Source organism: Neofelis nebulosa, chromosome 11, assembly GCF_028018385.1.
Source record: "Neofelis nebulosa isolate mNeoNeb1 chromosome 11, mNeoNeb1.pri, whole genome shotgun sequence".
Classification (NCBI taxonomy): Eukaryota; Metazoa; Chordata; class Mammalia; order Carnivora; family Felidae; genus Neofelis; species Neofelis nebulosa.
In genome coordinates this window covers 78191459-78206174 of record NC_080792.1, presented here as the reverse complement: position 1 = coordinate 78206174, position 14716 = coordinate 78191459, and the positions used below count along the sequence as shown (strand labels likewise).

General features: G+C 54.0%; 1 protein-coding gene and 1 long non-coding RNA gene across 5 annotated transcripts in view; one reads left to right on the top strand and one right to left on the bottom strand.

Moving 5' to 3' along the window:
• Positions 1-14716, bottom strand: part of CMKLR1 (chemerin chemokine-like receptor 1) — a 49097-nt gene that overhangs the window by 23191 nt on the left and 11190 nt on the right. The window contains exon 1 of one of the 4 annotated variants that reach the window (XM_058691076.1): positions 12868-12995. The exons of 2 other annotated variants lie outside the window; for them this stretch is intronic. The gene's annotated coding sequence lies outside the window, so the exon portion shown is untranslated. Of the gene's footprint in view, positions 1-348; positions 1276-12867; positions 12996-14716 lie in introns of those variants that run through there. One more of the 4 variants, XM_058691078.1, reaches the window with a different exon arrangement.
• On the top strand, positions 124-12912 carry LOC131489207 (uncharacterized). Its single transcript, XR_009250432.1, has 3 exons — positions 124-403; positions 11483-11557; positions 12032-12912. It is a non-coding gene; the product is annotated as an uncharacterized LOC131489207 (long non-coding RNA).

Sequence of the window (14716 nt, the reverse complement as noted above, 5' to 3'; positions counted from 1 at the left end):
GCTGACAAAAGGGCTGGCCACGGCTGCTAGCAAACCCGGATGGTGGAGTAGGAGACCCCACCCTGTTCCCAGGCGCGGGGGGGAGGAAGCACGGGCTGCCCTCCCCCTCAACCCTGTCACTGCGTGGTCACCTTTCCCAAGGCAGAGCTCCAGCCTTGCCCTACGGAAGGGTCCTGCTGGGAAAACTACCCCTCCACCCTCAACGGAAAAAGCAGCTGGTTGAAGCCCAGAGGAAATTCCAGAATCTTAAAAGCCGTTGCTGGAGAGGCTTCAGGCTCGAGGGGGCTGCCGCCCTCACGTTACAGGAAAAAGAAAGTAACTCAGCGGCGCCGAGAGCTTAAGCCTCACCCGGCAGACGCGGAGCCAGATCCCGGGGCCAGGGAGCAATGTCCTCATCCGCAAGGTGGGTCGACGTAAAGACCCACCTCGGGATCCCCAATGCAGGGAGACCAGTCATCCAGCTTGGGGGTATCCCGTGAGGCGGGGCTTCCAGAACGTTCCAGGCAAAGCAGGATGGGCTGGTCGGCTTTTGTGGGTGAAGATCCTGACTCGACAGACGTGCCCCTGGGCTGTTATGTTTACAGACAGCTATTTCTGGAGGGTGACAATATTGAGGTTGCATTCCAGCTCGGCCACCGGAAGCTGTGGCCTTTATTCGATGAATGTGACAAAGCTCGGTGGTGTGCCAGGCGCCCGGCTAGGTGTGGGGATGCCACAGACAGTGAAGCGTGCGAAGACTCGTGTCTGGTGGCGCTTACCTCGTGGGTGGGTGGCGGTGGGGGGTGAGGGGAGACAGGCAGAAGACAGCATCACACGGGCACCATCAAGGGGTGCCCTTCGCCAGCCAGATCGCCTGGCCTTGAAACCGGGGGAGCCCACGCCCGGGCCCTCCGGTCAACGCTCCGGAAAAAGAACCAGAAATAAACTCTCCCTGGGTTCTGCCATGTTCCAGAACAGGTCACTCCTCTTTCTCCTCCCCACCTCCACCGGCGGAACTTCGAGAAAGACCCACGGGGCCGTTAGAAAGCTCTTCCTTTCTGGACTCAGCTGGACTCCGAGCGACCTGACATGGTCACCTGGAGCCCGGTTCAGCCCCCCGGAGTCACACAGGGTCAGCCGGCCACCTCCTGCCCCGGACGAGGGCGGCCGACTTCCTCACTCTCACGTTGGTCACCGCTTCCTCTGCATCGTTCTTAACCTCGCGCCTTCCAGCCCCCCCACCCGCTGGGACCCTTGTGTCTCCAAGCAGAAGGAGGAAGGCTACAGGAGACTTTGGCTTGCGGGTTTGTCTGTTTGTTTGCTCACACCTTGGCGTGGTCCAGAAGGGATGGGGTGGGGTGGGGGGCGGGTGGGGGAGAAAAGTCTCCCAAGAGGCTCACGTGTACAGGGGAACATAAATTAAAAATGAGAGCGAAAGGAGGAAGGGAACGTGGGTGGAGACAGAAAGCGGAGCCAGGGCTGAGGAGAAAAATGCAGACGATAAGGAATGTCCTAAATACGGAGCTTGGGTCGGCCGCCCAGGGGACGCCCAGACTCCTAATCTCGGAAAGGGAAGCCGGCTCCGGCCGTCACGTGCCCCCGGCGAAAAACAAACCCAGCCGGCGGGGAACGGTGAGCCCTCCTGGGGCCGGGGAGCAAGAAGGACTCTCTCCAGCGGTCTGGGCAGAAAGGACGAGGCGTGATGGGGCGATCGGTGTCCTCATGGACCCGCAGCCTCGAGCTCTGCGTGTTTTTGGACGGGCGTCCGTCAAATGCTCGCTGCCTCGAGACGGGCGCCCTCCCTAAAGCCGGCGGCCCCCGCGCCAGGGTGCTGTTCGGCAAGAGCCACTTTGCCCCGCCGTGCCCGGGAAGGAGTGGCTAGACGTTCAGGCCGACGTGTTGCTGGCTTAATCGGAAGACGTTTCTAGGATGTTTGGGAGGCTGGACTGCGCGGCCTTCAAGGCCTTCTCGCTGATCGTGTTTCCCTGACGTCCCGACGTTGTTAGCTAGGGCAAGGGGGACGCCATTCTCTGCGGCAAATGCTAGAACCCAGTCGTGCGGTCTCCCAGCTGGAGGCCAGCCCAGGGCGTGGTTACGCCGGCTCCCCGATGCTCCCTCGCCTGTTACCACGTTCAGGATGCTGATAAAGGCACTCATGACCCCTACATGGTGACCCTACACCTCGGCCTGTGCCTCGGATCTCAACACGCCCCTTTCAGTTTGGACAATAAATCATACGGTTTTCCTATTGACAAATCACCCCCTCCTCCGCCCCAGAGGGAGGGAAGCCAGAAGCTCCTGAGTGCTGGCCTTGCCCGCCCACGTATGCTGGGCCCCGTGCTGAGCACTCGTCTGGGTCATTACATTCCCATGATCCCCATTTGGCCGACGAAGAAACTGAGGTCCAGAGAGGCTGTGGCTACTCTTTGAAAAGGTCCATGCCAGGGGCGCCTGGGTGGCTCGGTCGGTTAAGCAACTGACCACGGCTCAGGTTCGTGGGTTCGAGCCCCACGTCGGGCTCTGTGCTGACGGCTCGGAGCCTGGAGCCTGCTTCGGGGTCTGTGTCTCCCTCTCTCTCTCTGCCCCTCCCCTGTTCATGCTCTCTCTCTCTTTCTCAAAAATAAACATTAAAAAAAAAAAAGAAAAAAAAAAGGAAGTACTAAGAATTTCAAGACCAGTAACGGCAGAACGTTAGACCAAGCGCAGGCCCTACTGAGCCCCATGTGGCTGACCCGCCCCTCCACTCTCAGGGAGATTTGGGAGAAGAGTCTTCTCCACTGCAGGCCCAGCAGGGCAGGGGTTTGGTGGGGTGGGGGTGGAGGTAATCTCAGTGGGGAGGAGGGAGCAGGGGATCGCAGCAGACACCCAAGGAGTTGCATGGAGGGAAGGGCGGCCAAGCAAACCCCAAGGGAAGAGGACATAGAGGGAAAAGGACATGGAGGAACAGAGAGGAGGGGAGGAGGGGGAGACAGAGAATGACCGAGAAGGTAATAGAAGCCTCTAAACTGTGAGGGCGGGGGAAGAAGGACTAAGGCAGAGCAAATACAGAGATTCAGAGTCAGACACACAGAAGGGGAAAAGCTTGAAAGCAACTTTTCTGCCTGACTCCTGAGAAAGTCCATGAAGTCCTGACGGGCCCACCCCAGAGTAGGCCAAGGAGGGGACCCCACGAATGGCCATCCTTCCGGGGGATGGTCCATAGCAGCCTGGGAAGTAGAGGGCACGTGGGTGTTTTCTGGTGTATTTGGGTACATGTTTAGGAGCGTAATAAGGGCAGCCTTGGGGTATTTCCAAACTTCCCAAAGACCAGAGAGCTACAGAGCGAGGTGTGAGCCTCGGCTCTGGGATAGAGATGTGAGGGGCCTCGGCTTCGGGATGGAAGGCTGGAGCCACATAGAAACACGCTGATCAGAATGTGCAGTGGCAGCTCGTCAATGTCTTCGGTTAATTTTAACAGGTCGGGATGAGCACTGGGTGTTGTATGGAAACTAGTTTGACAATTATATATATATAATTTATTGTCAAATATACATATTGACATATATATGATAATATATATATATTTGACTATATAATTTATTGTCATATATATGTATGTGTGTGTATGTGTATATATATGTGTGTATATATAAATATTTATATATTTATAATATATATATATATGTATATATATATATATATATATATAAATCTCAACAGGAAGCCGTGTCTGGGGAGGTCCTGGCAGAGAAACCACTGGCTATTTTTTTTTTTTTAATGTATTTTTTTTTTTTTTTTTTTTTTTTTGGGACAGAGAGAGACAGAGCATGAACGGGGGAGGGGCAGAGAGAGAGGGAGACACAGAATCGGAAACAGGCTCCAGGCTCCGAGCCATCAGCCCAGAGCCTGACGCGGGGCTCGAACTCACGGACCGCGAGATCGTGACCTGGCTGAAGTCGGACGCTTAACCGACTGCGCCACCCAGGCGCCCCAAGAAACCACTGGCTAAAAGCCCTATAAGATTGTTTTCTTGACTGAGCATATGGCTGTTCAGTTATATTCTCTAGAAGGTCTCTCTGCTCATTGGATATGAGGGTCAAGGAGAGCCCACAAGAACACATTTTTTTCCTACAAACATTTCACCAAGTTTGTTCTCTTGGAAAGAGACAAACAAGTCAACTGGCTTGACCACCCGTGTCCACAGGAGGCCAAGGGCACCAGGAACACATTCCAGCATCCAGAATGAAATGGACGCTACAGGGAAGGGCGGACCCTGCGTCAGACACAATTAGGACCCTCTCAGGCAGGGTTCAAAGTAGGCCAGAAGGAGCCCTCTCCTTGTGACACTGAGGAAGCTGGAGTCAGGCAAAGCTCGGTTTAAAACCCTACGTGTGGGGCGCCTGGGTGGTGCAGTCGGTTAAGCGTCCGACTTCGGCTCAGGTCACGATCTCGCGGTCCGTGAGTTCGAGCCCCGCGTCGGGCTCTGGGCTGATGGCTCGGAGCCTGGAGCCTGTTTCTGATTCTGTGTCTCCCTCTCTCTCTGCCCCTCCCCCGTTCATGCTCTGTCTCTCTCTGTCCCAAAAATAAATAAAAAACGTTGAAAATAAATAAATAAATAAATAAATAAATAAATACAAAAAAAAAACCCTACGTGTGTTCACGTGATGGTCAAGGGGATCATGACGGTAAAAGTCACAAGGATTACAGTTTAAATAATACTTTATAATAACCACTAGCCTAATGGGCAACTGTGCGTGATTGTCACTTGGCTTTTGTAACTTAAATTTTTGACTACGCAACACAACTCCATCTAATTGGTGATATTCAAAACCATCTAAAATTATTTAAAAGTTGGAATGCGAATCCAGGGCACCTGGCTGGCTCAGTCAGTGGAGCATGTGACTCTTGATCTCGGGGTCATGAGTTTGAGCCCCCTGTTGGGTACAGAGATTACTTAAAAATAAAATCTTGGAAAAAAAAAAAAAAAAAGAAGGCAAATCCTCATTCCTACCCTGTCACCATCCACTCAGTCCCCCCTGGACCTATCATCGGCTTTTATTTGTTTCTCCTATCCCCTTCTAGTTCCTTTAAGTAAATATACATGTGTATTCTAATTTCTCTCCCATTTTGCATGAAAGGCAGTATATTACACACACTATTTTTGCAAGTTGTCTATCCTAGCAGTACACCGTGGAGATCATTTCACATCAGTATAGTGTCTATCCTTTGTTGGTCTTGCCATCATTTACTGAACCAGTCTCCTGGATTTGAGCACTTGTTTCCAGTCTCTTTACTACTACGATTCATTGTTGTATATGTGTTACATAGTATTGCAATCAATCGTGTGTGTATCATTTGCTACTTATTCCCAAAACTGTCTGGGGCTCTCAAGCCCTTCCTCAGTGTCACAAGGAGAGCAAACAACTTTTCAGCCGTCCCTTTGCACTGGCTATGCTGTGTTTTAGTTCATCAAGAAAATGCTTCAGAGCTACTTAGACTGTTAGTCCCCAGAGAGCCCAAGCCATGTCTGTGGTATGAGAAATCTTGGTTTTTCTCCTAACTGTCCAGCTGTTCCAACTTCTGGTCCTCCATTTCCATGTTTATCAGAGGGAGGGAGAAACCATCCGCAGGGCCGCTGTGGGGATCAGGGATCAGGAATATATTTTGCAGATGTATGAAACTATCTGCAGCGTGAGGGAGACAGATTTGTGCCCAAGGCCCCCCTGCCAACCCCAAAGGATAGATCTGGTTTCCCAGAAAAGAAGCCAGTCAAGCTGGAGGAGGCAGGCTCCTCAGAGAACAGGGTAGTGATGGGCCAGCTGGCACGTTTCTGCTGCTATCCCCAATCTCAGAGGCTGGAGCCTGAGCTTGTGAAGAGTCGTGTTCTAGAACTGGCTAGGCAGCCATGAGCGGCCCCAAGCCACCATCAACTTAAAGTTGTTTTCTGCTTCTATTCCGTTTTAAAATAAAACTGGGAGGGGCGCCTGGGTGGCGCAGTCGGTTAAGCGTCCGACTTCAGCCAGGTCACGATCTCGCGGTCCGTGAGTTCGAGCCCCGCGTCAGGCTCTGGGCTGATGGCTCGGAGCCTGGAGCCTGTTTCCGATTCTGTGTCTCCCTCTCTCTCTGCCCCTCCCCCGTTCATGCTCTGTCTCTCTCTGTCCCAAAAATAAATAAAAAACATTGAGAAAAATAAAAAAAAATAAAAATAAAAATAAAACTGGGATCGCATTCCTGGCGGGTAGAGAGACCTCTCCCTTCTGTGGACTGGCCCTAGCCTTCCTGCCCCCTCAGGAAAGAATCCAAAGTAATTTTCCACCCATTGCTCGTGAAGAACAAATCCTGGCAGGCAACATGGCACCCGCCCCACTCCCAGGCGGGAGTCCTCGTCTCCCCCTACGGGGCTCTCATTTCTTCCTAACTCGCCTCCCAGAGGAAGGGCCCCAGGTGGCTCACAGAGGGGCCTTTGTCTCCCTCCTCCTTGCTTTCTCACCCTTCTGACAAGAACCCTGGCAATGTCTCCACTGGTGCAGGTTTCCAAGAGCCCCCGCAGTGTATAACCACCAGCTGGCCGTGGGAACCGTCACCGTCAGCCCTCAGGACCCTTCCCCTCGCTCACTTTGTTCCAGCCTCCCAACAGCCCTGATTACCACCCCCGTCTCCCAGTTGCGGCAACAGAAGCCCAGAGGGGTCAAGCAACCTGCCCAAGGCCACACAGCTACCGTATGGAGGAGTGAGGACTTGAACCCAAACCCGTGGTCAGCACCTCAGCGTGACGGGAGCAGGCTCTGGAGCCAGAACATCTGAGCTCAAATGCCGGCTCTGCTACCTACTACCTAGGTCGCTTAAATATCGCGTGCCTCAGTTTCCCTCTGCAAAATGGAGCAGTAAGAGTACATACCAAATAGAGTCGGTACTAGAATTAGATAAGAGGAGTACGTTATTGAATACGATTACGATTCTTAGGCTATTTTGAATTATATTGCCCCAGACACGAATGTGGGACAGTCATGAGGGAGTAGGATCATAAAACAAACAAAAAACTCCTCTCGGAGCTTCTTTCACACTAGGGTATAAATATCTGACGACAGATCACACATTTCTCATTCATACATTCAATAAACCTTACTGAGCACACACGATCTGCCAGGTATCAGCCAAGAGCTGGGAATACAAAGATGTAGTTCCCACTCCGGAGAAACCCCAAGCCAGGGGGCGGGGGGTGCAGATAATGAGTAAAATCACAACACAGCAAGCCCCGTGTGCTGGGAGAACACACAGGCATGGTACCCACGCCAGCTACCAAGTCAGGGAAGGCTGCCTGGGAGAAGGGAAACTTGGACAAGTGAGAGTTAGCCCAGGCACAGCAGACGCCAAGGCTCAGAGGCATGAGAACTTGGCACGTTCGGGCCAGGTGGCTGGAGGAGAAGGTCACGGATTAAGTTCCGATTTAAAGCTTTGACGGTGTAAACTCAGGCACTGTGTGCAGCAGGGGCAGAGTTTTAGCAAGAACGTGTGGACCGTGGTGTCACCCTAAAATCCCAGAAGGAGCCCCTTTTAGGGAACAAAGCCTGTGCCTCTCTCTCTCTCTCTGAGCCCTGGGACTTAACATCACATCTAGTCTGCAGTGCTTTTGCCTGAGTTCCACCAAGAACCCCAACCCTCTCCAAGGATCTGAGACTCAGAATGAAAATATTCCAGGCCTCAAGGGTCTACAACTCCTTCAGTTTCCCAGTTGAGGAGAATCCAGAGTGCCAGGCTACCTCCCGGGACCCTTGCTACTTGCCTGTTTAACCAGGGGCAAAGCCCTCTCCTTCCTACTTTATCCTCCCCCTGCTTTTCCTTCCTTGGCCAGGATCACAGACACTTGACCCACTGTGGCTTTCCTCCAGCCTGCTCCCATCCTCCAAGCTGGAATGAGCTCATGCCTCAGGCCACGCCCCTACCCACGCTAGCTCCGCCTACCTTCCCCTGCCCCAACCCAGGACACCCTCCCTGCTCAAAGCATTCATTCATTCATCTGTTCTTTATTATTATTATTTACTTGAGAGAGAGAGAGCATGTGTGAGCGGGAAAGGGGAGAGGGGAGAGAGAGAGAGAGAGAGGGAAGGAGAGAGAGAGAGAGAGAGAGAGAGAGAGAGAGAGAGAGAGAACCTTAAGCAGGCTCCACACTCAGCACTGGACACAACATGGGGCTCGATCCCATGACCCTGGGATCATGACCTGAGCCGAAATCCAGTCAGACGCTCAACCCACTGAGCCGCTCAGGTGCCCCTCATTCACCCATTCTATAACAGGACTAGACGCTGGGCCCTGGAGGCTTTAGCACAGTCATCGCCAAAGAAACACAGTCCGACAGCCAAAAGCACCTAAAAATGACTCAAATTTTTTACTGGCGTCTCTCAAAGAAAAACAAAGAGTACTGTGGTGGGTGTTGGGTGTCCAGCTCAGATCCCCTTTACTAGCTGAGGGCACCCATCCCACCGCTGCAGAGAATACTAGATGCTCACGGCTCACAGCTGGCCCCTTCTCCTGGGAATTGCCCTCGGCTAAGCAGGGGCTGCCTCCCTCCAACTGACGGGGGTGCGATTCAGGCTCCAGAGCTCCCCATGGGATCAGGCTAAGAAAAGTCTCCACCTGAGACCACATCCTTGCTGGGTTCCCGCCCTGCTCTGTCCTTGAACGTAAATTTAAGAGTGTGCCAAGCAATTTACTAATCAAGATAAATAATACTTTAGTTCCATATTTTCACAAAGCGAAATTAGGGACGCCTGGGTGGCTCAGTTGTCTAAGCATCTGACTCTCGATTTCTGCTCAGGTCATGATCTCCTGGTTTGTGGCACTGATCCCCGTGTCGGGCTCTGTGCTGACACCGCAGAGCCTGCTTTGGACTCTCTTTCCCCCTCCTCTCTCTGCCCCTCTCCTGCTCAAATGCACATGCGTTCTCTCTCTCTCAAAATAAATACACTTAAAAAAAAATTAAACTAAAGCATAAGATACAAGATGAGCAAAATATCAAAATTTTAAATGAAGATGGAATCCAGCTCTAAACTTGCGTGACCCTACCTCGCTCGCCTCTCCCTAATCCCAACCCTGTCCGACAGCACATCCTCAAAACCTCACATTCACCCAAATCCTTGCCTCAGGCTCTGCTCTGGGGAAACCCGACCGAAGACAGATATCCAACTCAGAACCCAGCCCTCTCTCCCTCCCTCCGTCTCTCTCCCTCTCCCTCTCTCTCTCTCTCTCCCCCCACTGCCCTGACTCTGAGTCATGTGCTGAACACTCACATGGGAACCATTTCACCCCGTTGCCCAAAATGGGCAACTACTCCGTGCCAGGTACATTCCCGGCTCTGCGGTCCAACTCTGGCTCTAGCTGCCGGAACCCTCACCTCCATGCCCAGGGCCCAGTCCCTTGGTTCTTTCCAATCACATGACCTCAGCCACTCCTACGCCTACCTGGCTTGTGCCTGAGCTCAAAGGAGCCCAAGAGACCGCGTTAGTTCAGTGAACTGCAAACTTTGGGGTTTCGTGAGCCAGTTACATCTCCCAAACAGTGGTGAGACTGCCTTAGAGTTCCCACCTTTCCGTGTTCGCCAAGTGAGGGTACCGCAAAATTAAAATGGCCCTTTACCGCCCCCGCCGTTTTGGAAAAGAGACGGTATTTAACGCCAACAAAAATCGGTGGGACAAAGACTCCTCTTCCTCAGCTGACAACATCTCACTTTCTGAAAAAACTCATTCCGTTGTCTGCATTCTCTCTCTCTCTCTCTCTCTCTGTTTGGTAAAAACTTCACCACATACAGGTTCCAGTGGGCTGGGGTTGTCAATCCCCCTGTTCGATATCAGGGGAAACTGAGACCCGAAGAGCAGCTCTGTCTTTCCCGCCCAAATCCCGGTCCTCGAATGTTCCCCTGAGGGCGACAGGGATGAATGAGGTGCCAGGCGAGTGGGAGACATGGCTTCCGGTCACACTCTGCTCCCAACCTTCTGAGAACCTACACCAATCTCTTTCCCTCTCTGAGCCACGAGCGTGTAGCTCCTCCAGGCGACCATGGACTTGGAAGGCGCCCCCTGGTCCCGCAGAGAAGAGGCAGGGCAGAGGCCCCACCTGAGCTCCTGAGCCAGGGCGGCCAGACACACGGCATTGGACACCAGCCTTCTTCCTCTGACATCATGTTTGGGCCTCAGTTGCCTCTTCTGGAAACGAGTTCTCAGATCCTTGGCAGCCCACGGTTGGCTCACAGACAGCGGCGCAGGCACTGAGGGTTGGACGCTCGGCAGAAGCCAAACCACCTGGGGCAAGAGGCTGGCCAAGTGCCTCAGACGAGAGGCACACAGACTGTTTCCTTCCAGAGAGACCCAGCCCAGACCAGAGGTCCGTGACTCCAGCCGGGGAACCCTAAAATTTGTGCCTTTGTGCAGAACCTTCCCTGTCCCCAGTAGAAGGGTTCTTGAGGCCCCAGGCGCCATCTGGGCCCTTGGTGGTTCTTCTCTCTGGGAGCCGACCGTCATCAGAGGCGATGCCGTGGAAGGAAGTGGGTCTTAGTTGTCCGGGAAACTGCCCCAGCTGTCTAGCCACAAATGCAACAGGGTAGACAGGAACAGGGCTCACCCAAGTGGCATCTTTGCAAGCGTTGTGGTGAAAGCTGTCTGGGTTCAAACTCTGGCTCTGCTGCTTACCAGCTGTGTGACCTTGAGCATGTCACTTAACCTCTCTGTGCCTATATTCTCACACAATATAGAGATGGGAGGGGCGGGGGGGGGGGAGGGGAAGACTCAACTGTCCGTGAGCGTCCCCCTCAAACCTGACGATCCATGCGTTTTCTACCCCAAATGTCGCTGAATGAGCCACAGAGACAGGAAACCAGAACACAGATGAAGGTCCTTTCCCTGGAGCTGACCCAAGGTTTTCTGAGGGCCACAAGTTTTGTCTTTAAAGGCAGGGGAAGGGGCACCTGGGTGGCTCAGTCCGTTAAGCGTCCGACTTCGGCCCGCGTCACGATCTCGCGGTCTGTGAGTTCGAGCCCCGCGTCGGGCTCTGGGTTGATGGCTCAGAGCCTGAGGCCTGCTTCCGATTCTGTGTCTCCCTCTCTCTGCCCCTCCCCTGTTCATGCTCTGTCTCTCTCTGTCTCAAAAATAAATAAACGTTAAAAAAAAATTAAAAAAAAAAAAAAATAAAGGCAGGGGAATATTATGGTGCTGAATGCAAAATTCCCATGCTTTTTCTTTTTTAAATAAAGCGGATGCCCTCAAAATAATCTTGTGTTTTAAAAATAAGCACATACCCTCAAAATAACTCTAGTGAGGGTTCGGTTTGCCCTAAGGGAAGGAGCGGGGCTTGAGGCGATGCTCCAGATCCCGGTCCCCAGAGTATGAGGGTGTGGGGTGTGGGCCTCTGCTGGTCATCCCCTCCCGAACATGCACTGAGTGCCTGTGCTGTGCAGGGTGCAGGGGGGCTGGGTGCCCGGGGTACGTTTGCCGGACAACTGAGGCTCACTTCTTTTCATGGCATCTCCTCTCAGCCAGCTCCCGGGGAGAGGAAGCCACTGAGAAGCCAGCCGGCCCCTGGAGCTTCGGGGACCCTCCCTTTCCTCAAGGTCAGTTCTTGCTTCTGCCCAGAGATGTTCCACTCAACTTCTGGAAGAATTCAGAACACTGGCTGCAGAAGAATGGAGAGAGGAGGAGGGAGGAGGAGGGGGGAGGAGGGAGGGAGAGGAGGGGTGAAGTGGTCACAGGACAGGGAGGTACACTGAGAAGACAGGGGCCAGCCAGCCTTTGACCCCGCTTCTCACAGTGGCCTTGCTCTGCGCCCTACATCTGGGGGTGGAGCCCAGAACCCCACGAATGCTGGAGGCCCCTCGGGAACTTGAGCATACAGAGATGCCCCCAGCTTCTCCATAAGACATCAAGGGGAGAAACCAGCTGGCCACCCCCCCCCCGGGGGAACCAGACAATGCCCGGGGAGGCCTTTCAGATGGTTCCAGAAACTTACCACTGACCTGAAGCCAGGAGTTCGTTGTTGGTTGTTGTTGTTTTTTTTTTTTTTTTAAGTTTATTTATTTATTTTTGAGAGAGAGAATGAGCCAGAGAAGGGCAGAGAGAAGAAGAGAGAGAGAAAATCCGAAGCAGGCTCAAGACCGTCAGTGCGGAGCCCAACGCGGGGCTCGAACTCCCGAACCCGTGAGGCCCTGACCTGGGCCGAAACCAAGAACTTGATGCTCAAGCGGCTGAGCCGCCCGGGTGTCCCATGGAGCTCTTCTGACCTCACCCCTACACCCTCTCCACCACCCTCGCCGCGCACCCCGAGTTTTCAAGAACATGACCGTAAACAAGGTGAAACTACGCCCCCAAAGCCCCCCTCCCCCCGCCACGGCGAGAAAGCAGAAAGGGGCAGAGCTTCGTACGAATCCACCCCGTCGCTAGGGACACGGACCGGCTGCCAGGGGCAAACGCTTGGCACTCACTGCTCCCTGGGCCCCAGAGCCACACGCACTCCGTGCGCGGACCCCCAAGTTCCAGCTTCTTGCCTTCAAACAGCTGATGGTGGCAAATACCAAACAAACAAACAAGATATAAAACGAAATAAAACGTGCCCTCCCCTACATTTATCTCCTTCCACCCCCAAAAGCCCGTGAGGCAATGCCATTCTGCCCCCCCCCCCCCCCCCGTACAGATAAGGAAACCAAGGCCACGGAGCCAGGAAGTCAAGGAATGGGAAACCACGCAGCTGGATTCCAGAAGCGGCAACATTCATGCCATCCTGCCTCTCCAAACACACCCTGACCAGACACCTGACCTGCCTCTCCCCACAGCGGCCCAGTGGCACAGCCCCGGGCCTCTCGCAGCGCCCCCTCCAGTGCCCACGCGAGGAAGGAAGAAGGGCCCCTGAGCGAGAAGACAGCGTTACCAGTTCGGCAAAGGGTGACAGGGACACCTGTCCTCGTCCAGGGCCCAGGACATGGCCGTGGTAAGCACCTCTGTCCTCTGTGGGAAAGTGGCAGGCCGGTGGGCGGGCAGTGTAGACACGGGGTGTGCCAGGATTGCAACACTCGTCCCCAAGGCCTCCGGGGCCTGCCCTGTTTCTCCGAGCTCTGCTGGAGTGCAGCCTCATCACATTAAAAAAAAAAAAAAAAAGTCAACCCAATTCGGGCCGCTCCGTCTACAAGAAACGGGAGGATCAGAGAGGCGCTGGTGGAGGTGTGAGGGAGTTGGAAATACAAACTTGTATGGAGTTGGCTCAGTAACTTCCTGCCCTCGGGTCTTTAGAGCAGGACCGGGCCACGGCTCGCTCGCCTCTGGGAAAACCCCTGGCCCCAAGTCTCCCCTCCCCTTGTGTCCACGGTGCCCGAACGTCCGCCGGCACAGACATTCTCTGCTGACTCTGGCCATCGTGTTCGCAAGCCCCCACTCCCGTAAGCTGTCAGCAGCTGCAAACACCTCAGGGTGAACGAGTTGATTGCTTTGGTTTTCAGCGGGACATCTGGGTGAGAACAGGCTTCTGACCGAATGGGGCATTTGATGAAAAAAAACAAAAAACAAAACAACGATACAGGAGATAGCCCTGATTGGAATAGGGAGGGTCTGTGGCAGAGGTAAAGCAGAAAGGTCTAGAAATCACAAAAGAGGAGGATGTGTAGACTCTGGACAAAGGGGCCAGGAAAATAGGAAAAGCCCTTGTGGTTTACGGTCAAGTGTACAGGCAGGTACGGGAGGAGGTATCAGGAGCGTGTCTCCCTTTGTCAGCAGCTGTGTGACCTTAGGCAGTCGACCAGCCTCTCTGAGCCTCATCCTGGACAGGAAAGTATGGCTGTAAACAGGATAGGGGGCTGGAGCAGAAGGGGTAATTCAAGAATTTAGTCTCATTTCAAAAAGCATTTACCAGGGACCTCCAGGCACCCATCTTGTTTTAAAAGCCCAGAAGTCTGAGGCACGCCCCCTTGACAGGGACCCACTCAGTGCAGGGCCCAGGGCCAGGCCCTTTACATGGATTATCTCATTTAATCTTCACCCTGCAACGCAGGGCTGATCCTGTTATCACTTTCATTGGCAAATGGGGAACCCGAGGCCCAGAGAGAGCAGCCAACCGGGACGCTGTGCGAGAGAGCACCCCGCTGGTCACCAGGGGATTCAGGAGTGGAACCCAGGTCCGTCTCGTCCCAGACTCCAAATCATTTCCCTGTGTGCCCCATCACAGGGCCCCCCCAAAGGGCAAAGGGTGCATTTCAAAGGCAGAGAGGGAGGCCGGCTAGAAAAGACCTGGTAAATTACAGAAGGAAGGAGCCGGCGAGCACACACCCTCTCTCTGGGCCTCAGTCTCCTTGGCTGTAAAATGGGACCCTTTGCCCTAGCTCCACACCAGAGAAACGACGAACCTATGGCCCCGGAAGACAACCTTAAAGCAGGACAGGGCAGAAGCCCAGCAGGGACTCAGCAAACGGAAGCTCCCTGTCCTCTGTGGGCAGTGGAAACAACACACGAAGCTCTGAGGAGGAGGAACTGTGGGTGATGTTGGCTTCCTGGGAAATGCGAGACGCCAGAGCAGGGAGAGGGCCGAGAATGCGGAGGGAACAGAACGCCAGGAATCGGTGACGGGGAGGTGAGCGGCATCGCCCAGCCCAGCCAGGCTCCGGGGAGCCGCCCTGCCCTGCCCTGGGGCCTGCTCCTGATTCCCAATTCCCTTCACGTCTGAGGTTTTTGGTGGCAGGGGAGGGAAAGGCCAGAAAAAGAAAGGCCCATTGAGGCCAAACAGGACCCGC